Source organism: Arachis stenosperma, chromosome 7 (assembly GCF_014773155.1).
Source record: "Arachis stenosperma cultivar V10309 chromosome 7, arast.V10309.gnm1.PFL2, whole genome shotgun sequence".
Taxonomy (NCBI): Eukaryota; Viridiplantae; Streptophyta; class Magnoliopsida; order Fabales; family Fabaceae; genus Arachis; species Arachis stenosperma.
Window position 1 is genome coordinate 48,620,748 of NC_080383.1, and position 27,995 is coordinate 48,648,742.

At 38.2% G+C, this 27,995-nt stretch overlaps 1 non-coding gene across 1 annotated transcript; it reads left to right on the forward strand.

Annotated features, from left to right (window-relative positions):
- The first annotated feature begins 13,365 nt into the window (after nucleotides 1-13,365).
- LOC130942829 (small nucleolar RNA R71) lies at nucleotides 13,366-13,473 on the forward strand. Its single transcript, XR_009071378.1, has one exon. It is a non-coding gene; the product is annotated as a small nucleolar RNA R71 (small nucleolar RNA).
- The last annotated feature ends 14,522 nt before the right edge of the window (nucleotides 13,474-27,995 follow it).

The window sequence follows — 27,995 nt, forward strand, 5'->3', positions numbered from 1 at the left end:
CATTTGATTGAAAAGATATGATTTGAAAAAGATTTGATTTTGAAAAACTTTGAAAACTTGAAAAAAATTGATTTGAAAAACAAAATCTTCCCCCTTGTGCCATCCTGGCGTTAAACGCCCAGAATGGTATCCATTCTGGTGTTTAACGCCCAAAATGCTACCTTTTTGGGCGTTAAACGCCCAACCAGGTACCCTGGCTGGCGTTTAAACGCCAGTCTGTCCTTCTTCACTGGGCGTTTTGAACGCCCAGCTTTTTCTGTGTAATTCCTCTGCTGCATGTTCTGAATCTTCAGTTCCCTGTACTATTGACTTGAAAATAGAACCAAGATCAAATAAACAAGGCATGCAAGACACCAAACTTAAGATTAGACGCTAGACTCAAACAAGAAACATAAAATCTTTTTGGTTTTTATGATTTTGTAATTTTTTTGTGTTTTTTCGAAAATTATATGAAAATAGAAAATGAAGGTTTCAGAATTCTCAATTTGGATTTCCAGGAATCATTGCAATGCTAGTCTAAGACTCCGGTCCAGGAATTAGACATGGCTTCACAGCCAGCCAAGCTTCCAAAGAAAGCTTTGGTCCAAAACACTAGACATGGCCAATGGCCAGCCAAGCCTTAGCAGATCATTGCTCCAATAGCAAGATTGATAGAGATAAACAAGCTATTGTGATGATTAGTTGAAACCTCGGTCCAATGAAATTAGACATGGCTTCTCAGCCAGCCAGATTTCAACAGATCATCATGAAACACTAGAATTCATTCTTAAGAACTCTGAAGAAAAATACCTAATCTAAGCAACAAGATGAACCGTCAGTTGTCCATACACAAAAACAATCCCCGGCAACGGCGCCAAAAACTTGGTGCACGAAATTGTGATCAATACTTTTACACAAAACAATCCCCGGTAATGGCTCCAAAGACTTGGTGCTCAATACCATGGCATAAACACAACTTCGCACAACTAACCAGCAAGTGCACTGGGTCGTCCAAGTAATAAACCTTACGCGAGTAAGGGTCGATCCCACGGAGATTGTTGGTATGAAGCAAGCTATGGTCACCTTGTAAATCTCAGTCAGGCAGACTCAAATGGGTATAGTGATAAACGAATAAAGCATAAAGATAAAGATAAAGATACTTATGTATATCATTGGTGAGAGCTTCAGATAAGCGTATGAAGATGCCTTCCCTTCCGTCTCTCTGCTTTCCTACTGTCTTCATCCAATCCTTCTTACTCCTTTCCATGGCAAGCTCATGTAGGGTTTCACCGTTGTCAGTGGCTACCTCCCATCCTCTCAGTGAAAACGTCGCCTATGCTCTGTCACAGCATGGGTAATCAGCTGTCGGTTCTCGGTCAGGCCGGAATAAAATCCATCGATTCTTTTGCGTCTGTCACTAACGCCCCGCCTGCTAGGAGTTTGAAGCACGTCACAGTCATTCAATCATTGAATCCTACTCAGAATACCACAGACAAGGTTAGACCTTCCGGATTCTCTTGAATGCCGCCATCAGTTCTCGCCTATACCACGAAGACTCTGATCTCACGGAATGGCTGGCTCGTTTGTCAGGCGAGCACTCAGTTGTCAGGCGATCAACCATGCATCGTGTATCAGGAATCCAAGAGATAAACACTAAAGCCTTGATTGCTTGTAGAACAAGAGTGGTTGTCAGTCACCTTGTTCATGAGTGAGAATGATGATGAGTGTCACGGATCATCACATTCATCAAGTTGAAGAACAAGTGATATCTTGGAACAAGAACAAGCGGAATTGAATAGAAGAACAATAGTAATTGCATTAATACTCGAGGTACAGCAGAGCTCCACACCTCAATCTATGGTGTGTAGAAACTCCACCGTTGAAAATACATAAGAACAAGGTCTAGGCATGGCCGTGAGGCCAGCCTCCCAATGATCTAAGATAGCATAAAACTCAAAGATAGCTACCAAGATGAAAATACAATAGTAAAAGGTCCTACTTATAGAAAACTAGTAGCCTAAGGTGTACAAAGATGAGTAAATGACATAAAAATCCACTTCCGGGCCCACTTGGTGTGTGCTTGGGCTGAGCAATGAAGCATTTTCGTGTAGAGACTCTCCTTGGAGTTAAACGCCAGCTTTTATGCCAGTTTGGGCGTTTAACTCCCATTTAGGTGCCAGTTCCGGCGTTTAACGCTGGAATTTCTGTAGGTGACTTTGAACGCCGATTTGGGCCATCAAATATTGGGCAAAGTATGGACTATCATATATTGCTGGAAAGCCCAGGATGTCTACTTTCCAACGCCGTTGAGAGCGCGCCAATTGGGCTTCTGTAGCTCCAGAAAATCCACTTCGAGTGCAGGGAGGTCAGAATCCAACAGCATCTGCAGTCCTTTTGAGTCTCTGAATCAGATTTTTGCTCAGATCCCTCAATTTCAGCCAGAAAATACCTGAAATCACAGAAAAACACACAAACTCATAGTAAAGTCCAGAAAAGTGAATTTTAACTAAACACTAATAAAAATATAATAAAAACTAACTAAATGATACTAAAAACATACTAAAAACAATGCCAAAAAGGGTACAAATTATCCGCTCATCAGATGCTCAGCTCAAGTGGGGAGCAGAGCATTGAAGATTTGTGTGGTGATCCTTTGTAGCATGCCTTGGCTGGGAGAAGCACCAGGGGAATGCTCTGCTCACAAGGGGAGCTGAGCATTGGGGCCTTGTGCACATGTCTTGCGTGCTCAACTCCCTGGCCGTGTCAAATGTTGCGCCTTGCCTTCCTTGGTCCGTGTCAAACTCTTGTGTGATGCACCAAGGAGTAGCGCTCAGCTCTCCAAGTGAGCTGAGCATTGGAGCTTCCAAGGTAGGTCCTTGGTTCGAAACTTGAGGGAAGCATGCGCTGGTGGTATTTTCTTGGTTTCCTTGTAGCTCCTTGCTCCTTGCTTCCTCAAGGTGTTGAGTTCGAACCTTGGAGGATGCATTTGGCCATTTTTTTGGCTTGTTTTCCTTGTGAGTAGCGCTCCTCTCTTTCCCTTGGGTCATGGGTTCAAACCTTGGAGCAAGCATTTGGCAAACAATTTCCTTGAATTTCTTGTGATGAATGCCCGATAATGCTCCCTTGGTGAGCTGAGCATTGTTTTTCCTTTCCTTATTTCTTGGCTTCAAATTGTGCTCAGCTCACAAGGTGAGCAGAGCATTGAAACATTGCTTCCTTGAAATTTTTTGTTGTGCTCCTTTGGAGAGCGCTGAGCTCTTGGGGAGAGCATTGTGGCTTCCCTCCTTTCATGTGCCACACTTCCTCATGTTCTTTTCTTTTCCTTGAGCCACACTTCTTAAGCCACGCTTTCTTGTTTTCTTCTTTTCTTCACCTACAATTAATCAAAACAACCAATCAAAGTATCACCAAATTCACAAGGTTTATAAATCATAAAAAATATCAATTAAATTTAGCTTGAACCTCATGATTTAGCATCAATTAAAGGGTGGTTGATTGATTCAAATAAAACATGCAATTCCACACTAAATTACTTACTTATAAAGCAAGAAAGTGCATAAAAACTAGTGAAACAAGTGAAATTAGCTAAGAAAAATAGGTATAAGATGACGTGTCATCACCTATCCAGTTAAATCTTTAGAAGAAAAACACAATTTTCAATAGTTGTTCTAATCCAAATTATATGTCACTTATTCAAAATCAAAGTGATTGAAATGATGCATTTGTCGCACACTAATTGAATCACCATTCCTAGTCGAATTCAAAGAATCATGTGAAAGAGTTTTCTCTAATGATGTGGATAATTAAACTTGGGCATTAATTGTTGCATCTTGGGAGTTGTAATTATGTTTAATTTAGGCTTGTATTAGAGAATATTGGGCAAAACGCCCAAAATTCACCTTCCAGGGATATCAATTTGCCGGGCATGGATTGGGAGCCACTGGGCGTGCTTGAGGGATATTCGGACGATCACCGGGAGTAGAAAGAGGCCGCCGGGCGTAAGGGAAGGCTGCTAGGTGTGGGAATCATCCTGCAAGGCGTGTGTGGTTTCATTTCCTTAGGGCACGCTTTCTCTTCCTTATTCCATGCTTTTTTTGTACTTGTGAAAGCTTTAATTCTTGTTTGTTTTTGAGCCAAAAACTCCTGAAAAGATAAAAATACTATTCCAACTCCAAATGTTTGATTATTTATTAAATTCAGTTAGAAAACATAATAAATTTGATTAAAACCTAAGAAAGTAAATGACAAAGAACTTTAAAAATAGCTCAAGATGACATGTCATCACCTGCAAAGACATTCCAACGCTCAAGTGATAATGGATCTGAGAGGTATGAATGAGGGTTAGGAATGTGTAACGTACTTGAGGGAGCCCTTGGCTCCCTTTATATAGTTTGAGCATGTTATCTGATCTTATTTTTTTGGCTAAGATAAGGAAAGTGCTTGAATTTGAATGTTGGTTAAGGATTTGTGGCTACTGGACCGGTCTGAGCCTCGGTGGTGGCCTAAACCTAGGTAATCGGGTCGTAGCTACTGCAATAGGGGACTCGAGGATCGGGACCGGAATAGTTGCCCTCGGAGCAAGAGAGTTTGCTTGCTCAATCTCGTCGCTTGGAGGAATTCGTTTAGCCGTGTTGCCACGAGCATGGCATGGAGTGCCGTCCAAGATCCCTGGCCGAGGTCGGGAACCCGTGGAGCTTGGTAGGCCGTCCTGTTACTTGTATGTTGCTATTTTTTTTAATGATCTGTCTGTTGTGATTTTCAAGGTGTCATAATTATGCTTAAATGGGAGGAGAGAGAGATTCGTAGTTTCCCTTTTTACCTTTCGTTCCTCTACATCATTATTTTTAAAACGTTTGGGGTTTTTGTTATTATTTCTCCTTGTTTTTTTTTACTATAACTACTAATTTTTTCTTCTCTTTATATTTCCTTTACTTGTAACTACTTTTTCTTCTTCCATTTTCCTTGCTCGACTGTTTTTCATATTTCCTTTTTAGAGTTGCTTTCAGCTAGGTTTTTTGTGCTTTGGTGCGTCCGTTGGTGCTGTATTCCTTTGTGTGTCGTATCTTCACTTCTCCCATTTGTTTTTTTGTTTTTTTGAAAATTAGGTTGGTGCTTCTTTTGTTATTTCTGTATTGTTTTATTTGCTTTTGCATTTGCCTTTTGTTTCCTAAGTAGGGGTAGTAGGAAATTAGAGGGGTGACACTATTCTAACATGGATTCATGATTGCAGTAGTGGTAGGAAAATGGGGAGAAGGTGCCCCTATTTCTTAGATGTCCTTAGGCAGGTTTGTATGGAATTTGTATGGTTTTCTTATTCTACGGAGTGGGCTAACGGTAGTGCCCCCTTTCATTTTTAGGTATGGTTCGGTGGAGAACTGAGGGCGCTAGGTTTCCCATCGTCCTGATTGGTGGCGTTCCCAATGCTTATTATTAGGTGACCTCTGGTGTGTGGGGGATGCCTTCTCGGGTTATGGAGGAAATCCTCTAGAAGTTTCACAATGAGGGTAGAGTGACAGTACAAACTTTTGTTTCTCGGGGTGCACGAGAGGGTTTGCTACATAGACCCTGACTTTCCCTGAGTCACTGACTGGATATAGGTTTATGAGTCTATGTTTACGCGGTTGGGGGTGTGGCTTCCATTCTCTGCGTTTGTTCAGGCTTGGCTGAATCGATGTTCGATGGCACCGTCTCAGCTACATCCGAATAGTTGGCCGACCATCCAAACTTTCGAACTATTTTGCAAGTATCTGGAGCTCCCGACTCGTGTGAAGGTCTTCCTATTTTTCTTTCTATACACTCTTCCGACTAAGGAGGGGAAGCACAAGAAAGAATATGTGTCTTCTGAGCCCAACCGAATTAGCGGATCTTTGGGTTATTCGGGGATTCCTTTCACGGATTTAAGGAGGAATATTTTAAGGTCCGAGCTACTCTGGGGCACCATCCCTTCTGGTTGACCCATGAGGGGGAAAGTTACTTTGCCATGTAATAGAATGTTGGTGCCGGTGCATCATATTAATGACTAGAAAGAGAAACTAAGAAAAGGCTCAAAGTTTCCTCTAGTTACATGCTTGTGGTTCTTTTGTATCAAGTGGTAATACTTGAAAACAAAGCATTTAGAGTCGAAGCTAAAAACAAATGGTGCAACACACCCAAGAAGCTAAGCTAAGAAAGAAAAGAAAAAGATAAAAAGCTTGCTTCAAGGAAGGAACATTAGAAAGGATTTCATAATGTGATCAAGATAGAAACCTTAAACATTTAACATTATTTTGTGAGTGATGCATGCTTAAGTGAAATGGCTAGCCAGGAACATTAAGAATTGCTAATCTTTACACCCTTGATTGTTAAGATTGAATCTTTAAAGTTGATTACATGATTCTTTATTTGCTTGAGGACAAGCAAAGTTCAAGTTTGGTGTTGTGATGCATGAGTATCATGATGTGTTTTCCTATGCTTTTTCATATAAGAAGTCAATGCATAATACTCAATCATGAAATGTTTTAGTGCCTTATTTGAATATTGCTTTGATTTCTTTGGACTCATGATTCTTGTAAGAAAATGTTATGAAAAGAGAAGAAAAAACACAAAACCAGAATCAAGAGAACAAAGGAGGAAGGTTAGGACACACTTTGAAACCTTAGGCCATGCTTTTGGAGCTCATCCCAACCCTGGACATCAAATTTTACAATAATTAAAGCATTAATAATGCAGCTTGAGGGAGCACCATTCAAGGGGTACCACCGATGCATGTAAAATAGTGGAAATCATGGACTCATGTGTATGTGACATACCTGCATACACAGAACAAGGAATTTGTGCGTATGCAGGTGGGAGACGTTCTCTTTCTTCTCTTCTTAATTCAAGCTTTGTTGATCTAACGGAGAGTTTTTTCTCTTCACAGATTCAATTTTATTGGAAGAGAAATTGAATCTATTGAGATTCTATGAAAACTTGGAAAAAGGGATCATAATAATTTGGTTTAAAACTCTACACTCATAAGTCTTTTGATTTTTTATTTAGAATATGATATGTGACATATAATCAGTCTAAATCAAGATATTAAGAATTGTGTAATTCGGGATCATAATTTATGTTTCACCTCTTCTCATAAGCAATAGATCAAGGAATCGGCAATTGATCAAGTTTAGAGAAATTGAATTACTAAGGAATTGGAATTTAGTTACTTATGATTTGTCAGAGATCTAACTTTGCATGATTAAGAGGGAAGTGATAATTATTGATTCAAGAATATTCAACATTTTCAATCCCTAATGTCTTTAATTCATATCAAACTCCTAGTCATTTACTATTTTTTTACATTACAAGTATTCTATTTGCTTCCCTTTATTCTTTTTAACTACAGCTTATCTTTACTCCCAGTCAATTGAATGTTTATTAATTTGTTGCTATTTACTTTCTAGTCATTTAAATTCTTGCAATGTAAATATTAGCAATTTACATTCCTATCATTTACTTTCTTGTCATTTTATTGCTTTCATTTACTTCTTATTCAAGTCATTTAAATTCTCAATTGCTCATCATTCAAATTTGAATCGTCTAACTAGAATAAACAATCAATAATTGCTTGCTTAATCCATTAATCCTCGTGGGAATGATAATCTACTCACCATGGTATTACTTGATGTGATCCGGTGCACTTGTTGCAGACTTTTGTTTGTAAAGTCCGTATCATGTTTTTGCCGCCGTGATAGATGAGAATTCGCACCGGTTTGGATTTTTCCACTTAAAATAAGAATCACTTCCGTTGTAAGTATAGTAAAAACCAGTAATTAAATCCCATCAATTAGAGTTTAAATTCAAATAAAAATATAAGGTCGTCTTCCCTAAGAACTAATGCCTAAGAGCACACAATTTTGGTTGTGGAAAGTAAAGGGGTTTAGAATGATTGAAGCAAACGATTAAAGGAATAAAAGAATGATCCAAAATTGCAATTAATAAATTAATAAAGGAATAAAGGAACTATGTATGTAATATAGACAAGTAATGCTTTAAAACGGTGAAAATGTGGTTCAAAACATAAATGGAACCCTTGACTTGGGATGAGTTATGGAGTCCTTTCTTTACTATAACTACAAATATGATAATTATGATGGATTAATCTCACTTAGTCAATGGTGCACAAAATTGTGATCAGTACTTTTCAAAACACAAATAATCCCTAGTAATGGCTCCAAAGACTTGGTGCTCAATACCATGGCATAAACACAACTTCGCACAACTAACCAGCAAGTGCACTGGGTCGTCCAAGTAATAAACCTTACGCGAGTAAGGGTCGATCCCACGGAGATTGGTGGTATGAAGCAAGCTATGGTCACCTTGTAAATCTCAGTCAGGCAGACTCAAATGGATATGGTGATGAACGAAAATAATATAAAAGATAAAGATAGAGTTACTTATGTATATCATTGGTGTAAGAGCTTCAGACAAGCGTATGAAGATGCCTTCCCTTCCGTCTCTCTGCTTTCCTACAGTCTTCATCCAATCCTTCTTACTCCTTTCCATGGCAAGCTCGTGTAGGGTTTCACCGTTGTCAGTGGCTACCTCCCATCCTCGCAGTGAAAGCTAATGCTCATACACTCTGTCACAGTGCGGCCAATCACCGGTTTGGTTCCCTCCCCTACTGGAATAGAATCCCTCTTTTGCGTCTGTCACTAACGCCCAGCAGGTTACAGGGTTGAAGCACGTCACAGTCATTCAATCATTGAATCCTACTCAGAATACCACAGACAAGGTTAGACCTTCCGGATTCTCTTGAATACCGCCATCAGTTCTTGCCTATACCACGAAGACTCTGATCTCACGAAATGGCTGGCTCGTTTGTCAGGCGAGCACTCGGTTGTCAGGCGATCAACCATGCATCATGCAATCAGAAATCCAAGAGATATTCACTAAGCCTCAGATGCTTGTAGAACAAGAATGGTTGTCAGTCACCTTGTTCATAGGTGAGAATGATGATGAGTGTCAATCATCACCTTCATCAAGTTGAAGAACAAGTGATATCTTGGACAAAGAACAAGCGGAATTGAATAGAAGAACAATAGTAATTGCATTAATACTCGAGGTACAGCAGAGCTCCACACCTTAATCTATGGTGTGTAGAAACTCCACCGTTGAAAATACATAAGAACAAGGTCTAGGCATGGCCGAATGGCCAGCCCCCAAATGATCTAAGAACTAGATGTCCAAAGATGAAAAAATACAATAGTAAAAGGTCCTACTTATAGAAAACTAGTAGCCTAAGGTGTACAAAGATGAGTAAATGACATAAAAATCCACTTCCGGGCCCACTTGGTGTGTGCTTGGGCTGAGCATTGAAGCATTTTCGTGTAGAGACTCTTCTTGGAGTTAAACGCCAGCTTTTATGCCAGTTTGGGCGTTTAACTCCCATTTAGGTGCCAGTTCCGGCGTTTAACGCTGGGATTTCTTGAGGTGACTTTGAACGCCGGTTTGGGCCATCAAATCTTGGGCAAAGTATGGACTATCATATATTGCTGGAAAGCCCAGGATGTCTACTTTCCAACGCCGTTGAGAGCGCGCCAATTGGGCTTCTGTAGCTCCAGAAAATCCACTTCGAGTGCAGGGAGGTCAGAATCCAACAGCATCTGCAGTCCTTTTGAGTCTCTGAATCAGATTTTTGCTCAGATCCCTCAATTTCAGCCAGAAAATACCTGAAATCACAGAAAAATACACAAACTCATAGTAAAGTCTAGGAAAGTGAATTTTAACTAAAAACTAATAAAAATATACTAAAAACTCAACTCAAACTACTAAAAACATACTAAAAACAATGCCAAAAAGTATACAAATTATCCGCTCATCACAACACCAAACTTAAATTGTTGCTTGTCCCCAAGCAACTGAAAATCAAATAAGATAAAAAGAAGAGAATATACTATAGACTCCAAATTATCAATGAAACTAAGCTCCAAATTAGATGAGCGGGACTAGTAGCTTTTTGCCTCCGAACAGTTTTGGCATCTCACTTTATCCTTTGAAATTCAGAATGATTGGCTTCTTTAGGAACTCAGAATCCAGATAGTGTTATTGATTCTCTTAGTTAAGTATGATGATTCTTGAACACAGCTACTTATTGAGTCTTGGCCGTGGCCCAAAGCACTCTGTCTTCCAGTATTACCACCGGATACATACATGCCACAGACACATAATTGGGTGAACCTTTTCAGATTGTGACTCAGCTTTGCTAGAGTCCCCAATTAGAGGTGTCCAGGGTTCTTAAGCACACTCTTTTTGCCTTGGATCACAACTTTATTTCTTTCTCTTTTTTTTTCTTTTTCTTTCTCCCCTCTTTTTTTTTCGTTTTTCTCCTTTTCTCTTTTTTTTTTGTATTCACTGCTTTTTCTTGCTTCAAGAATCATTTTTATGATTTTTCAGATCCTCAGTAACATGTCTCCTTTTTCATCATTCTTTCAAGAGCCAACAATTTTAACATTCATGAACAACAAATTCAAAAGACATATGCACTGTTCAAGCATACATTCAGAAAACAAAAAGTATTGCCACCACATCAAACTAATTAAGCTAGTTTTAAAGATGAATTCGAAATCCTGTACTTCTTGTTCTTTTGTGATTAAAAACAGTTTTCATTTAAGAAAGGTGATGGATTCATAGGACATTCATAACTTTAAGGCATAGACACTAAGACACTAATGATCATAAGACACAAACATGGATAAACATAAAGCATAAATTTTCGAAAAAACAAGAAAATAAAGAACAAGGAGATTAAAGAACGGGTCCACCTTAGTGATGGCGGCTTGTTCTTCCTCTTGAAGGTCTTATGGAGTGCTTGAGCTCCTCAATGTCTCTTCCTTGTCTTTGTTGCTCCTCTTTCATGATTCTTTGATCTTCTCTAATTTCATGGAGGAGAATGAAGTGTTCTTGGTGCTCCACCTTTAGTTGTCCCATGTTGGAACTCAATTCTCCTAGGGAGGTGTTCAGTTGCTCCCAGTAGTTTTGTGGAGGAAGGTGCATCCCTTGAGATGAATCTCTCTATCTCTCATGACTCGGAGGTGGAAGCTTTTGCCATCCCTTTCCTCTTTTTAGAGGTTTCTCTGGCCTTGGATGCCATAAATGGTTATGGAAAAACAAAAAGCAATGCTTTTACCACACCAAACTTAAAATGTTTGCTCGTCCTCGAGCAAAAGAAGAAAGAAGAGAGTAGAAGAAGAAGAAGAGAGAGTGGTGGGGTTGTTTGGGGATCCTGTGGGGTCTACAGATCCTGAGGTGTCAAGGAAAAGTCATCCCTGCACCAAATGGCACTCAAAATCACGTTTTGAGGCATTTCTGGCGTTAAACGCCGGGCTGGTGCCCATTCCTGGCGTTTAACGCCAGGTTCTTGCCCTTTTCTGGCGTTTAACGCCAGTCTGGTGCCCCTTTCTGGCGTTAAACGCCCAGAATGGTGCCAGACTGGGCGTTAAACGCCCAACTGCTAGCCTCACTGGCGTTTAAACGCCAGTGAGTTCTTCCTCCAGGGTGTGCTGTTTTTCTTCCTGTTTTTCATTCTGTTTTTGCTTTTTCAATGGATTTTGTGACTTCTTATGATCATCAACCTACAAAAAACATAAAATAACAAAAGAAAATATATAAAATATAATCATTGGGTTGCCTCCCAACAAGCGCTTCTTTAATGTCAGTAGCTTGACAGAGGGCTCTCATGGAGCCTCACAGATACTCAGAGCAATGTTGGAACCTCCCAACACCAAACTTAGAGTTTGAATGTGGGGGTTCAACACCAAACTTAGAGTTTGGTTGTGGCCTCCCAACACCAAACTTAGAGTTTGAATGTGGGGGCTCTTCTTGACTCTGATTTAAGAGAAGCTCTTCATGCTTCATCTCTATGGTGACAGAGGGATATCCTTGAGCCTTAAACACAAAGGATTCTCCATTCACTTGAATGATCAGTTCACCTCTATCAACATCAATCACAGCCTTTGCTGTGGCTAGGAAGGGTCTGCCAAGGATGATGGTTTCATCCATGTACTTCCCAGTCTCTAGGACTATGAAATCAGTAGGGATGTAATGGTCTTCAACCTTCACCAAAACATTCTCTACAAGTCCATAAGCTTGTTTTCTTGAGTTATCTGCCATCTCTAGTGAGATTTTTGCAGCTTGTACCTCAAAGATCTTTAGCTTCTCCATTACTGAGAGAGGCATGAGGTTTACACTTGACCCTAAGTCACACAGAGCCTTCTTGAAGGTCATGGTGCCTATGGTACAAGGTATGGAAAACTTCCCAGGATCTTGTCTCTTTTGAGGTAATTTCTGCCTAGACAAGTCATCTAGCTCTTTGGTGAGCAAAGGAGGTTCATTCTCCCAAGTCTCATTTCCAAATAACTTGTCATTTAGCTTCATGATTGCTCCAAGGTATTTAGCAACTTGCTCTTCAGTGACATACTCATCCTCTGCAGAGGAAGAATACTCATCAGAGCTCATGAAAGGCAGAAGTAAGTCCAATGGAATCTCTATGGTCTCATTTTGAGCCTCAGATTCCCATGGTTCCTCATTGGGGAACTCATTGGAAGTTGATGCACGTCCATTGAGGTCTTCCTCAGTGGCGTCCACTTCCTTTCCATCCTCTCCAAATTCGGCCATACTGATGGCTTTGCACTCTCCCTTTGGATTTTCTTCTGTGTTGCTTGGGAGAGTACTTGGAGGGAGTTCAGTAACTTTCTTGCTCAGCTGTCCCACTTGTCCTTCCAAATTTCTAATGGAAGACCTTGTTTCATTCATGAAACTTTGAGTGGTTTTAATTAGATCAGAGACCATGGTTGCTAAGTCAGAGGGGTTCTGCTTAGGATTCTCTGTCTGTTGCTGAGAAGATGATGGAAAAGGTTTGTCATTGCTAAACCTGTTTCTTCCACCATTATTATTGAAACCTTGTTGAGGTCTCTCTTGATTCTTCCATGAGAGATTTGGGTGATTTCTCCATGAAGAATTATAGGTGTTACCATAGGGTTCTCCTAGGTAATTCACCTCTTCCATTGAAGGGTTCTCAGGATCATAAGCTTCTTCCTCAGATGAAGCCTCCTTAGTACTGTTTGGTGCATTTTGCATTCCAGACAGACTTTGAGAAATCAAATTGACTTGTTGAGTCAATATTTTATTCTGAGCCAAAATGGCGTTCAGAGTGTTAATCTCAAGAACTCCTTTCTTCTGACTAGTCCCATTGTTTACTGGATTCCTTTCAGAAGTGTACATGAATTGGTTATTTGCAACCATTTCAATTAGCTCTTGAGCCTCTGTAGGCGTCTTCTTCAGATGAAGAGATCCTCCAGCAGAGCTATCCAAAGACATCTTGGACAGTTCAGAGAGACCATCATAGAAAATACCTATGATGCTCCATTCAGAAAGCATGTCAGAAGGACATTTTCTGATTAATTGTTTGTATCTTTCCCAAGCTTCATAGAGGGATTCTCCATCCTTCTGTCTGAAGGTTTGGACTTCCACTCTAAGCTTACTCCATCTTTGTGGTGGAAAGAACTTTGCCAAGAAGGCATTGACTAGCTTTTCCCAAGAGTCCAGGCTTTCTTTAGGTTGAGAGTCCAACCATATTCTAGCTCTGTCTCTTACAGCAAAAGGGAATAGCATCAGTCTATAGACCTCAGGGTCAATCCCATTAGTCTTGACTGTGTCACAGATTTGCAAGAATTCAGCTAAGAACTGATGAGGATCTTCCGTTGGAAGTCCATGGAACTTGCAATTCTGTTGCATTAGAGAAACTAATTGAGGCTTAAGCTCAAAGTTGTTTGCTCCAATGGCAGGGATAGAGATGCTTCTCCCATAGAAGTCGGGAGTAGGTGCAGTAAAGTCACCCAGCACCTTCCTTGCATTGTTGGCATTGTTATTGTTTTCGGCTGCCATAGGTTCTTCTTCCTTGAAGAATTCGGTCAGGTCCTCAACAGAGAGTTGTACCTTAGCTTCTCTTAGCTTTCGCTTCAAGGTCCTCTCAGGTTCAGGGTCAGCTTCAACAAGAATGCCTTTGTCTTTGTTCCTGCTCATATGAAAGAGAAGAGAACAAGAAAATATGGAATCCTCTATGTCACAGTATAGAGATTCCTTGAGGTGTCAGAGGAGAAGAAAAATGGAAGACAGAAGTAGAAAATTCGAACTTATCAAAGAAGATGGAGTTCGAATTTTGCATTAAGGAATAGTGTTAGTCCATAAATAGAAGGATGTAAGAAGAAGGGAAGTAATTTTCGAAAATTTAAGTAAAAGATTAAAAACATTTTGAAAAACACTAATTAATTTTCGAAAACAAAGAGTGGGAAAGAGATCAATTGATTTTTGAAAAAGATTTTGAAATTAGAAATAAAAAAGATTTGATTGAAAACTATTTTGAAAAAGATGTGATTAAAAAGATATGATTGGTTTTTTTAAAAAAATGTGATTGAAAAGATATGATTTGAAAAACATTTTAAAAAAAGATTTGATTTTGAAAACAATTTAAAAAGATTTGATTTTTAAAAATTAATGACTTGCCTAACAAGAAAAGATATGATTCAAACATTAAACCTTTCTCAACAGAAAAGGCAACATATTTGAAATGTTCAATCAAATCATTAATTGTTAGTAAGTATCTTTAAAAAAAAAGGAAAGAAATTGATTTTGAAAAAGATTTGATTGAAAAGATATGATTTGAAAAAGATTTGATTTTGAAAAACTTTGAAAACTTGAAAAAAAATTGATTTTGAAAACAAAATCTTCCCCCTAGCACCATCCTGGCGTTAAACGCCCAGAATGGTATACATTCTGGCGTTTAACGCCCAAAATGCTACCTTTTTGGGCGTTAAACGCCCAACCAGGTACCCTGGCTGGCGTTTAAACGCCAGTCTGTCTTCTTCACTGGGCATTTTCGAATGCTCAGCTTTTTCTGTATAATTCCTCTGCAGTATGTTCTGAATCTTCAATTCTTTGTGTTATTGACTTGAAAAGACACAAATTAAAAATATTTTTGGATTTTTAACAATCAAAATGCAACAAGAATCAAATAACAATGCATGCAAGACACCAAACTTAGCAGTTTGTATACTACTGACACTAACAACATGAGAATGCATATGAGAAACACAAAACACTCAAGTCAATAGAATTCAAAGATCAAAACAAGGAAATCATCAAGAACAACTTGAAGATAATTGAAGACACATGCATAAATTCGAAAAATGCAAGAAGAACAGAAACATGCAATTGACACCAAACTTAAAATGAGACACTAGATTATAAAATATTTTTGGTTTTTATGATTTTAAAATTTTTTTTGACTTTTTTTTCGAAAACTAAGTGGAAAAGAAAATAAAGATATCAAAATTCTTAATGAGAATTCCAGGAATCATGCAATGTTAGTCTAAAGCTTTAGTCTAAAGAAATTAGACATGGCCGGCCAAGCTTCAGCAGGACACTGCATTCAAGAGCTAAATTGATGAGAATCAATCAGCCTTGGTGATGATAAGAACATCACCTTGAAACACTAGAATTCATTCTTAAGAACTCTGAAGAAAAAATGCCTAATCTAAGCAACAAGATGAACCGTCAGTTGTCCATACACAAGAACAATCCCCGGCAACGGCGCCAAAAACTTGGTGCACGAAATTGTGATCAGTACTTTTCAAAACACAAATAATCCCTAGTAATGGCTCCAAAGACTTGGTGCTCAATACCATGGCATAAACACAACTTCGCACAACTAACCAGCAAGTGCACTGGGTCGTCCAAGTAATAAACCTTACGCGAGTAAGGGTCGATCCCACGGAGATTGGTGGCATGAAGCAAGCTATGGTCACCTTGTAAATCTCAGTCAGGCAGACTCAAATGGATATGGTGATGAACGAAAATAATATAAAAGATAAAGATAGAGTTACTTATGTATATCATTGGTGTAAGAGCTTCAGACAAGCGTATGAAGATGCCTTCCCTTCCGTCTCTCTGCTTTCCTACAGTCTTCATCCAATCCTTCTTACTCCTTTCCATGGCAAGCTCGTGTAGGGTTTCACCGTTGTCAGTGGCTACCTCCCATCCTCGCAGTGAAAGCTAATGCTCATACACTCTGTCACAGTGCGGCCAATCACCGGTTTGGTTCCCTCCCCTACTGGAATAGAATCCCTCTTTTGCGTCTGTCACTAACGCCCAGCAGGTTACAGGGTTGAAGCACGTCACAGTCATTCAATCATTGAATCCTACTCAGAATACCACAGACAAGGTTAGACCTTCCGGATTCTCTTGAATGCCGCCATCAGTTCTTGCCTATACCACGAAGACTCTGATCTCACGGAATGGCTGGCTCGTTTGTCAGGCGAGCACTCGGTTGTCAGGCGATCAACCATGCATCATGCAATCAGAAATCCAAGAGATATTCACTAAGCCTCAGATGCTTGTAGAACAAGAATGGTTGTCAGTCACCTTGTTCATAGGTGAGAATGATGATGAGTGTCAATCATCACCTTCATCAAGTTGAAGAACAAGTGATATCTTGGACAAAGAACAAGCGGAATTGAATAGAAGAACAATAGTAATTGCATTAATACTCGAGGTACAGCAGAGCTCCACACCTTAATCTATGGTGTGTAGAAACTCCACCGTTGAAAATACATAAGAACAAGGTCTAGGCATGGCCGAATGGCCAGCCCCCAAATGATCTAAGAACTAGATGTCCAAAGATGAAAAAATACAATAGTAAAAGGTCCTACTTATAGAAAACTAGTAGCCTAAGGTGTACAAAGATGAGTAAATGACATAAAAATCCACTTCCGGGCCCACTTGGTGTGTGCTTGGGCTGAGCATTGAAGCATTTTCGTGTAGAGACTCTTCTTGGAGTTAAACGCCAGCTTTTATGCCAGTTTGGGCGTTTAACGCTGGGATTTCTTGAGGTGACTTTGAACGCCAGTTTGGGCCATCAAATCTTGGGCAAAGTATGGACTATCATATATTGCTGAAAAGCCCAGGATGTCTACTTTCCAACGCCGTTGAGAGCGCGCCAATTGGGCTTCTGTAGCTCCAGAAAATCCACTTCGAGTGCAGGGAGGTCAGAATCCAACAGCATCTGCAGTCCTTTTCAGTCTCTGAATCAGATTTTGCTCAGGTCCCTCAATTTCAGCCAGAAAATACCTGAAATCACAGAAAAACACACAAACTCATAGTAAAGTCCAGGAAAGTGAATTTTAACTAAAAACTAATAAAAATATACTAAAAACTCAACTCAAACTACTAAAAACATACTAAAAACAATGCCAAAAAGTATACAAATTATCCGCTCATCAGTCAACCCTTAACATCGAAAAGTAAGTCAAGTGAGCATAATTGTTATTAATTCACAAATCCTAGTTAACTTACTAATTACTGATTCAACCGAAAACTTGCCTCTCAACAAATTTCCTTCCAGCAAGTGCACCGGATTCTCGTCAAGTAAAAACTCACTGTAGAGTGAGGTCGAATCCCACAGGGATTGGTAGATTGAGCAAATTTAATTGGAGAATTATTCTAGTTGAGCGAAATCAGAATTTAATTGAGATTACAGAAAGTAAATTGGCAGGAAACTTAAATTGCAAGAAAGTAAATGAACAGAAATTAAATTGCTGGAAACTAAATGACAGAAGCTTAAATTGCAAGAAATTAGATGGAAATGGGGATTAAGCATGAAATTAAAGAGCAGAATGTAAATAGAATGGGTAGATCAGAGATGGGAAATTCATTGGGTTTTAGGAGATATTGAATTCTCCGGATCAAATCATTTTCATCTCTTCCTCAATCAATGCATTCATTGACATTGCTTGGCAATCTTAGATGATCGGATCCCAATGTCTTGGCTCAGCAATCTCTCTAAGCTTGAACAATTTCCCAATGTCTTAATTTAATTTTTCATGGGAAGAGTTGAAGTTAAGTCACTGACTATACCACACAAATTCATAGATCAAAGTATTGGTAGGATTACATGTCACTATATCCATCCAACCCCCAACCTAATCTAATGTGAGAAAGCAATTCAAGCATGAATTCTTCATCCCTCTCTTAAGGATCCGAAGAATTTCAGTTATGGATAGCTTCTTTCTCAAGACAACTATCCAATTGAATTAAGACCAAAAGCTTTCTAACAAAAATCAAGAGAAAAGAAAGAAGAAGAAGATAAAAACTACTATTGATCCATTGAATTACAATAGAGCTCCCTAACCCAATGAAATAGGGTTAGTTGGTCATAGCTCAATTCAATTTACAGAGAAGAAGAGTGCAGGAAAATTAAACCCTAGCTAGAAAGTAAAAGAAAAAGAAAGTACATAAACAAAAGGGAAAAGTATAGAAGAAAAATAAACAGAGTGCTGAACTCCTAGAGCCCCCTCAGGGCCTCCCGAAAGCTCCCTCAATCTTTAACAATTCTTCTATTTATAACCCTCTTCTCATCTTCAATTGGATCAAGTATTTGGATGGGGGCCTTGGTTGAAGTAGTTAGGAGCAATTCTCTAGGGATGGGCATTGGCAACTCACTTTCATATTGGGCATAGGTGCAATTTGGAATTGAATTGGCCTTAACGTTGGTGATCATGTTTGAGGGCAAACGTTGAATCAAATGCCACTTTGAAAATTCAGTTTTGCTTTCTGTCATTGGCGTTTGACTCACTGTTAGAGGGCCAATGTTCTGCTATTCACGCGTACGCGTGCATCACGCTTAAGCGTGATGTCTGTGATTTTGCTTATTCACGCGTATGCGTGCACCATGCGTGCACGTGAAGGCTGAGATTTTGCTTCTTCACGCGTGCGCGTATACCATGCTTACGCGTGAGTTGCCCTTTTTCTTATCGACGCGTACACATTATTGACGCGTATGCGTGTATTCAAGTTTTTCAATTCCAAATTCTGGGCTTGGCATCGCGGACGTTGGAGGCAGTGTTTGAGGCAACGTTGGACCTCCAACGTTCATTTTTGAGACGTACGCGTGACGCACACGTACGCGTGGATGGTCAATTTTGCCATTCCACGCGCCTCACGCTTGCGCGCGGATAAAGAAATTCTACTTTTTCACGCGTACGCATCATAGACGCGTATGCATCGCTCAAAATTCATTTATCTCCAGAATTGAACTTTTCATCACCACGTTAGGGGTAACGTTGGATGTCCAACGCTCCCTCCAACGTGAGCATCAGTAAATCATGCAGAGATTTGCTCTGCCCCTCTTCGAACGTTAGAGGCAACGTTGGTGGTCTAACTTGGCCACCAACATTGCTTCTTCTTCATCTTTTTCAGGCTCTTTCTTCAACCTTCCTCCATGCTTTCTTTCACCTATCATCAACCAAACAAATACATCAAAGATTTGCTATAGTCACAAGAATTTGCCTCATTCTTAGCACACAAGTAATTATGGCATAAATCTCATGAAAATGCACAAAATTAACAATGTTTGATTGAATCAAGACAAGCATGAATTTCTCATCCAAATACTTACTTATTGCCTAAGAAATGCATGAAACTACTCTAAAACAAACTAAAAATGGCTTGTGAAACTAGCTAAGATGCCCTAACATCAATTACCTTAGTAAAAAGCTAGCGTTAGTGGAAACAATAACAACTAACAACCCAAGAATTATCACTAAATATCAGCCATTATAACTCTAGTAATCCATATACTCATTTCCCCAAGCCAACAGGTGAAAATTTACCCCATAATCAAAATTAGCATTTCATCAAACACATAGTGGGCATAATCATAAAACATGGCAAAAATTTGAAAAATGGATAGAAACTATGAACCACAAATGATTAAAATCAAAGTTAGCAACTCAAACAAACATATAATAACCAACAATCATCAAATTTACCAACTAGAAATCCAAAATTGCAAAACTATATATGTATTGACAAAGGAAATTAAAATATAAGAAGGTGTAAAACAAGTAGTGTAATAAAACAAAAAATTAAGGAAATACTTACAATGAAAATATCTAGAATCCAAGATCAAAATTGGAAATGAAAACTTGTAGCATAAATGATGAGCGGATATTTTATACGTTTTTTGACATTATTTTCATATAGTCTTTAGTGTGTTTTATTTAGTTTTTATTAAGTTTTTATAGGTTTTAGTGTTAAAATCACATTTTTGGATTCTACTATGAGTTTTTGTGTTTTTGGACAATTTCAGATAATTTCTGGCTGAAATTGAGGAGCTGGAGCAGAAGTCTGATTTAGAGACAGAGAAAGCACTGCAGATGCTGTCCAAATCTGACCTGCCTGCACTCAGAAGAGCTTTGATGGAGCTACAGAAGTCCAAATGGAGCGCTCTCAACGGCTGTGGAAAGCTGACTTCCAGATATTTCTCGCAATATATAATAGTTTATACTTTGTTTCGGATTAGAAGACCTAAAACTGGCGTCCAACGCGAGCTTCCTGCCCCCTTCCTGGCGTCCAGCGCCCAAAGAGCAGAGCCTAGTGTCCAAAGGCCTAGAGAGAACCCCCGAGCTGGAGTTCCATGCCCAAGGAGCCTCATAGCACGTGGATCTCATCAAATCTCATCCTAAACACTTACCAAGTGGGACTCAGAAGTGGATTTTAGCATTAAATAGACTGTTTTACCTTTATTAGTCATTTGTTTAGTATTTAAGGGACTTAATTCATGTTATACGTACACACTTTAGAACATACATCACTTTTTCTTATTTTACATGTTTTACATTGTCTTCTACCTCAGTATGAGTTTCTAAACCTCCTAGGTTGAGGGGAGGAGCCCTGTTGAGTCCTATGAATTAATAAAAGTACTATTTCTTCTTCTTCGAACTGTGTCTGATCTATCTCTAAGATTGATGCGCCACTATTTCGTGGTACATTTTGTGCTTAATTTAGGTGGATTTTATCAACTTTTCCCACATTTATTCAAGGAAATATCATGGTTTCATAATTTACTCCTAAATTGTGCTTAAGTGTAAAAACATGCTTCTTAAGCCCTTAAATTGTTAATTTTGATTCACCTTTGATTCCACTAGATGCCTTGATGTTTTTGTTAGTGATTTCAAGATGAAAAGGCTAGAAATTGATCAAGGGAGTGAAGAGAAAAGCATGCAAAATGGAGAAATCATGGAAAAAAGGTTTTAGGATATTGAGATCGACGCGCACGCGCACAACATGCGTAAGCGTGGAAGTGAAGTCGCATGGCGATGCGTACGCGTGATATACGCGTACACATGGATAGCAAATTGTCAAGCGACGCGTACGCATGACCCATGCGTACGCAAAGGTGCTCGCACGTGACCCACTTAAAGGGAATCCATTGGGGACGATTTCTGGGCTTCCCAGGCCCAAATCCAACTCACTTCTGATGCTATTAAACCCAAGGATTGAAGGAGTTAGTAACCAATTAGTTTTAGTTAGAGTTTAAGTCTAGTTTAGTGGTAGTTTCTAGAGAGAGAAGCTCTCTAGAATTAGGATTAGGATTAGGTTTAATTCCTCTCTTAGATTTAGGTTTAATTCATGCTTTGATCTATTTTTCCTTTGCAAATTCTTGTTCATCTACCTTTCTTTTCACTAGTTTTGCACTTTAATTCTTGTAATTGTTTACTTTGTTGTTGATGCACTCTTGTTCCTTTTATTTCTTTTTAATGTAATTTGAGGTAATTCATGTTAATTGTGCCTTCTTTGATTGTTGTTGTTAATTCTTTGCAATTAGTAGTTGTTAGATTTCATTCTTGTTGTCATTTTACTATGCTTCCCTTTTATGCCTTCCAAGTGTTTGTCAAAATGCTTGGAAGTAAGGTAGAGTAGAATTTTCTCCTCTTGGCTTAGGTTGAGTAATTGAAAACTCTTGAGTTATCAAACTCTTTTGTTGATTAATAATTGAAAGTTGCTAGTTGATTTGAATTCCACTAAAGCTAGTCTTTCCTTAGGAGTTGACTAGGACTTGAGGAATCAAATTGATTATTTCCATTTGACTTTCCTTCATAGTTAGAGGTTGACTAAGTGGAACAATAGACAATTCTTGTCACAATTGAGGAGGATGATAAGGATAGGACTTTTAGTTCTCATACCTTGCCAAGAGCTTTCTTAGTTGATTAGTTACTTTCTTGAAATTTACTTTTCACAATTTACTTTTCTTGTTCCTTATTCAAAACCCCAAAATATACATCTCATAACTAATAGCAAGAATATTTCCGTGCAATTCCTTTGAAAGACGACCCGAGATTTGAATACTTCGGTTTATATTTTTATTGGGGTTTGTTACTTGTGACAACCAAATTTTTGTATGAGAGGATTCTTTGTTGGTTTAGAAACTATACTTGCAACGACAATTCATTTGTGAAATTATTAACCATAAAAAAATCTCTTCATCAAAGATGTATATCCGATCTTCATCATGATGAACAGGATGATCTAACAAATTAGCTTTGTTCATCACACTAAGACGAACATACTTGACAAACACCCACATCTACTTGGGTTCGTGTGAGTACCTGGAAGAAAAGCATGAGCGAACAGCTATGGTATACATCTCTCAGACGGTTAATCCACGATTTCATTGGGAACATCTCGAGACACTAGTTCAGCCGATCTTCAGGGAGATTAAGGTCTTCGTGGTATAGGCTAGATTCTAAAGATGCAGTGTTCTCCGATCCGGAAGATTTGATCTTGTCTGTGGCGTTTTGAGTAGGATTATCAAGAGAATGACTTGCTAAGCGCTTCACCCTCTGTTGGAATGAATGACAAGGGCCCTGGCATTCAATCTGTAGCAGAGGAGATAAATGACCACGGGCAATGGCTTTGATCACTTACAGCCTGCCATAGAAGAAGATTATTCACAAGCAAAGAAGACAATAGTACCAGAGTTAGTTTATAAAGACAAAGCAACTCGAACTCTCAACTCTATTCCCATTATTACTTTCCAATTAGAATAACAAGTACTTATTCAAAATTCTAAACATAATCACATCTACAACCTTCTGATTCCGCCTGACTAAGACCTGCAAGACAACCATAAGCTTGCTTCAACCCACAATCCTCGTGGGATCGACCCTGACTTGCTCAGGTATTACTTGGACAACCCAATGCACTTGCTGGTACTGCTGCTGTTGTACCAAATAGTGTGGGTTTTGCATACATGCGCACCAAGTTTTTAGCGCCGTTACCGGGGATTGTTGAGTTTGGACAAACTGCTGGATTGTCTTGCCCCCTAGATCAGGTAATTTTTCATTTTTTAGTTCTTTAATTTTTCGTTTTCTTCTTCTTATTTTTTTTGAAAAATCCTAAAAAGTTTTTAAAAAATATTTTTTTTCTTTATTTAATTTTTGTTATTGATTTGAGTCTTTGTGTTGTGTTCGTGTTGAGTCTTTTATTTTATTTTTTCCTTTCTATTTTTCGAAAACTTTGAAAAGGTTTTTCAAAATTTTTTTATTTTTTGTGTTCAATTGGTTAGAGCGTTGGCTTATGTTCTTGGAATTTGATGTTCTTTTGAGTCTTTCTTTCAAAAACATTTTTCAAAATATTTTCCTTTTGGCATTAATCTTAATCTTTTTCTTTGAGTCTTTTTGTGTTTGTTCTTGGTAGAATTTTCGTCTCCTATAAGTTCTTTCTTTCAAAAATTTTTCAAAAATAATTTTTCTTTGTTTAAATCTTGTTTCAATTTTTAAGTTTGGTGTTTTCTTGTTTATTTTCTTTTTATTTTCGAAAATTTGTGTTAAGTTTTCTTTTGGTGTTTCTTTTTTATGTTCTTGTGTTCTTGAGTCTTTAATTTTTGTTCTTTGTGTTCTTATGAGTGTTCTTGAGTCTTGCATGTGTTTTGATCTTAAAATTTTTAAGTTTGGTGTCCCTTGGTGTTTTCCTCCAAAATTTTCGAAAAACAAGGGTGCTAGTTCTAAAAATTTTAAGTCTTGTGTCTTTTACTTGTTTTTCTCTTTCATCATAAATTCAAATAAAAAAATATATTTTCTAACTAACTCTAACCATTAATTTTAGAATTTTTTCAATAAAATTCAGATTTGATTTTAAATTTTTATCTTATCATATCTTAGTTGTCATGTTTTCAAAAATCAAAATTTTTCAAAAATAAAAATCATATCTTTTTCAAAATCTTATCATATCTTTTTCAAAATTTCAAAATTTTTATCTTATCTTTTTCAAATTTTAAATTTTAAAATTAAATCTTTTTCAAAACCAAATTTCAAAATCTTATCTTTTTTTTTGTTTTTTTATCTTATCTTTTCTAACTCCCAATTTTAAAATTCAATCTTTTTCAAATTTTTTAAATTTCTATCTTATCTTTTTCTAATTTCAAATTTTAATTTCAAATCTTTTCTTATCTTATCTTCTATTTTATTTTTTAAATTTAAAAGCTTTTTAATTAATATCTTATCTCCTCTCTCTTATTTTTCAAAACCACCTAACTAACTCCTATCGTTCTTAATTTTCGGAAATTACTTCTCATCTTCTCTCTCTTCTTTTTCAAAACTACCTAACTAATTCTTCTTTTCTTCCCTACCCTCTATTTTTTAATTTTAATTATAAAATTTTAAATTATGTTTAATTCATTTCAATTTCGGTTTACTTAAATAAATAAATAAAAATAAAAATATTTTAATTATTATTTACTTTTTATATTTCTTCTCTTCTCATCTCTATTCATTCAACTCTACTTCTTTCGACTCTTTGCCTACAATTATTCTCTTTTTCTCTATTCTATTTTTTTTTTCAAATTTTAATTATGAAACTTTAAATTCTTTTTAATTAATTAATTATAAATTCGGTCTAATTAAATTAAAATAATATTTTATCTTCTCTACTTCTATCTTTTTCTTTCTTCATCTTCTACCTTTCTTAATCATGAAACCAAGTAGGAATGAAGAGTTCAAGAGAACTTTGGGATCTTATACAAATCCTACTGTTGACTTCTATGGAAGAAGCATCAGCATACCTCAAATTAGAGCTAGTAGCTTTGAATTAAACCCTCAGCTTATTACTTTATTGCAGCAGAACTGGCAGTATTATGGGCTTCCTTAAGAAGAACCTACAGAATTCCTTACAGATTTCTTAAGAATTGCTGACACAGTACACAGTGAGGGAGTAGACCGTGAGGTCTACAGGTTATTGCTCTTCCCTCTTGCTTTAAAAGATAAAGCAAAAAGTTAGTTATATAACCAACCTAAAGATAGTTAAAAACTTGGAAACAATTAGTGGACAAGTTTTTAAATTATCACTTTCCCCTAGAAAGATGACACAGCTGAGACTGGACATCCAAGGATTCAAACAAGGAGATAGTGAATCTCTTTATGATGCTTGGGAAAGGTATAAGAGGATGCTAAGAAAATGTTTCACTGAAATATTTTTAGAATGGGTACAACTAGACATCTTCTACTATGGTCTTTCAGACATGGCTAGAATGGCCTTGGACCACTCTACCGGTGGTTCCATACACATGAAAAAGACCATAGGAGAGGCTCAAGAGCTTATTGAGACAGTTGCCATTAATCAGCATATGTACTCATCTTCTGAGACCTCTATAAAAGGAGAAGTTAAGGCAGTAGTTGCTGAACCTAACCCTCTAGAGCAGGATGGCCCATTGACTCAGCAACTGCGCACCCTTGCCCAGCAATTGCTGGAACTGCAAAAGGCTTTGAGAGAAACTCAGGCTTCTAACAGAAATATAGAAGCACAGTTGAGTCAAACCAGGTAGCAGTTATCTAAGTAGATAACAGATGAATACCAAGCTATCCAACTGAGGAGTGGAAAATCTTTAAAAATCCAACCTCAGTATAATAAAAACGAAAAGCCCATAGAGGACAACCAGAAAGGTATTGCTCCTGGCGTTGAATGCCAGAAACGGGCAAAGACTAGGTGTTCAAACGCCCAGGAAGGTAACTCTACTGGCGTTGAACGCCAAGAAAGGAGAGAGATTGGGCGTCCAAATGCCCAAGGAGACAGCAGCATGGGCGTTGAACACCCATGCAAGGGAGGTTAGTCATTCATTGATAACAACCCTCCTAAACAGGCTAGTAACCCCTCTTCCAACTCAAATGGTATTCGGCCTCCTTCAACCAAGGTTGATGAGTACAAGGCTAAAATGCCATTTCCTCAGAAACTCTATCAAGAGGAAAGGGATAAATAGTTTGTCTACTTTGCGAAGTATATCAGAACATTAGAGATAAAAATCCCTTTCGCAGAAGCTTTTGAACAGATATCTTCTTATGCAAAGTTCATGAAGGACATTCTAAGTCATATGATAGATTGGAGAGAGACACAAATAGTCCTCCTCACTAAGGAATGCAATGCAATCATTCAGAATAGCTTGCCAGAGAAGCTTGAAGATCCTGGAAGCTTTATGATGCCATGCACTCTAGGTGATGCTTGTACAAGGACAGCTCTATGTGGCCTTGGAGCAAGCATCAACCTAATACCAGCTTCACTAATAAAGAAGCTCTATGGTGCACGAAATTACAATCACACTTTTGCAACTCTGAATCCAACAAGTACACTGGGTCGTCCAAGTAATAAAACCTTATGCGAGTAAGGGTCGATCCCACAGAGATTGTCGGCTTGAAGCAAGCTATGGTCATCCTGTAAATCTTAGTCAGGCGGATTCAAATGGTTATGACATTTTGATAATTAAAAGATAAATAAAACATAAAATAAAATAAAGATACTTATATAATTCATTGGTGGGAATTTTAGATAAGCGTTTGGAGATGCTTTGTTGCTTTTGAACCTCTGCTTTCCTATTGTCTTCATCCAATCATGCGTGCTCCCTTCCATGGCAAGCTGTATATTGGTGGATCACCGTTGTCAATGGCTACCATCTGTCCTCTCAGTGAAAATGGTCCAGGTACGATTTTCGCACGGCTAATCATCTGTCGGTTCTCACTTGTGTCGGAATAGGATCTCTCTATCCTTTTGCACACTGTCAATGCACCCAACATTCGCGAGTTTGAAGCTCGTCAAAGTCATCCCGTTCCAGATCTTACTCGAAATATCACAGACAAGATTTAGACTTTTCAGATCTCAGGAATGCTGCCAATTGTTTCTAGCCTATACCATGAAGGTTCTAATCTCACAGATTCGAATGCTCTATTGTCAGGAAAGGCAAGTCAAATCTGTGGATCAGAGACCCAAGAGATTATGCTCTGGCTATCGTCCAATGACTACGTTGAACATCATGTAAACCGCTTGTGGTTGTCAGGCACGCGGATCTTGGTTAAGCGAGTAAAGAAGATAGTGGGTGATTGTCACGGGTCATCCCTTCATTCTGACTTAACTGAATTAAGTACAAGAGTATATCTTAGAGAAGAAGTAAGCATGAATTGAAAGAGAAACAATAGTACTTGCATTAATTCATGAAGAACAGTAGAGCTCCGCACCTTAATCTGTGAGGTGCAGAAACTCCACCATTGGAAAATACATAAGAGAAAAAGGTCTAGGCATGGCCGAATGGCCAGCCTCCCAAATGTGAAAAATGGCATAAGCTCCCTAATACAATAGTAAATAGTACTATTTATACTTAACTAGTTACTAGGGATTATAGAAAATAAGTAACTAAGTGTAGATAGTACAGAAATTCACTTCCGGGGCCCACTTGGTGTGTATTTGGGCTAAGCTTTGAAGATTTCACGTGCATAGGCCATTCTTGGAGTTAAACGCCAGCTTGGATGCTACTTTGGGCGTTTAACTCCAGTTCTGGTGCCAGTTCTAGCGTTTAACGCCAGAAAAAGGGTCTCTGGTGCGCGTTTGGATGCCAGTTTGGGCCATCAAATGTCGGGCAAAGTATGAACTATTATACATTGCTGGAAAGCCCAAGATGTCTACTTTCTAACGCAATTGAGAGCTGCGAATTGGGCTTTGGTAGCTCCAAAAAATTCACTTCGAGTGCAGGAGGGTCAGAATCTAACAGCATCAGCAGTCCTTTCTCTGCCTCTGAATCAGACTTTTGCTCAGGTTCCTCAATTTCAGCCAGAAAATACTTGAAATTACAGAAAGACACACAAACTCATAGTAAAGTCCAGAAATGTGATTTTTGCATAAAAATTAAT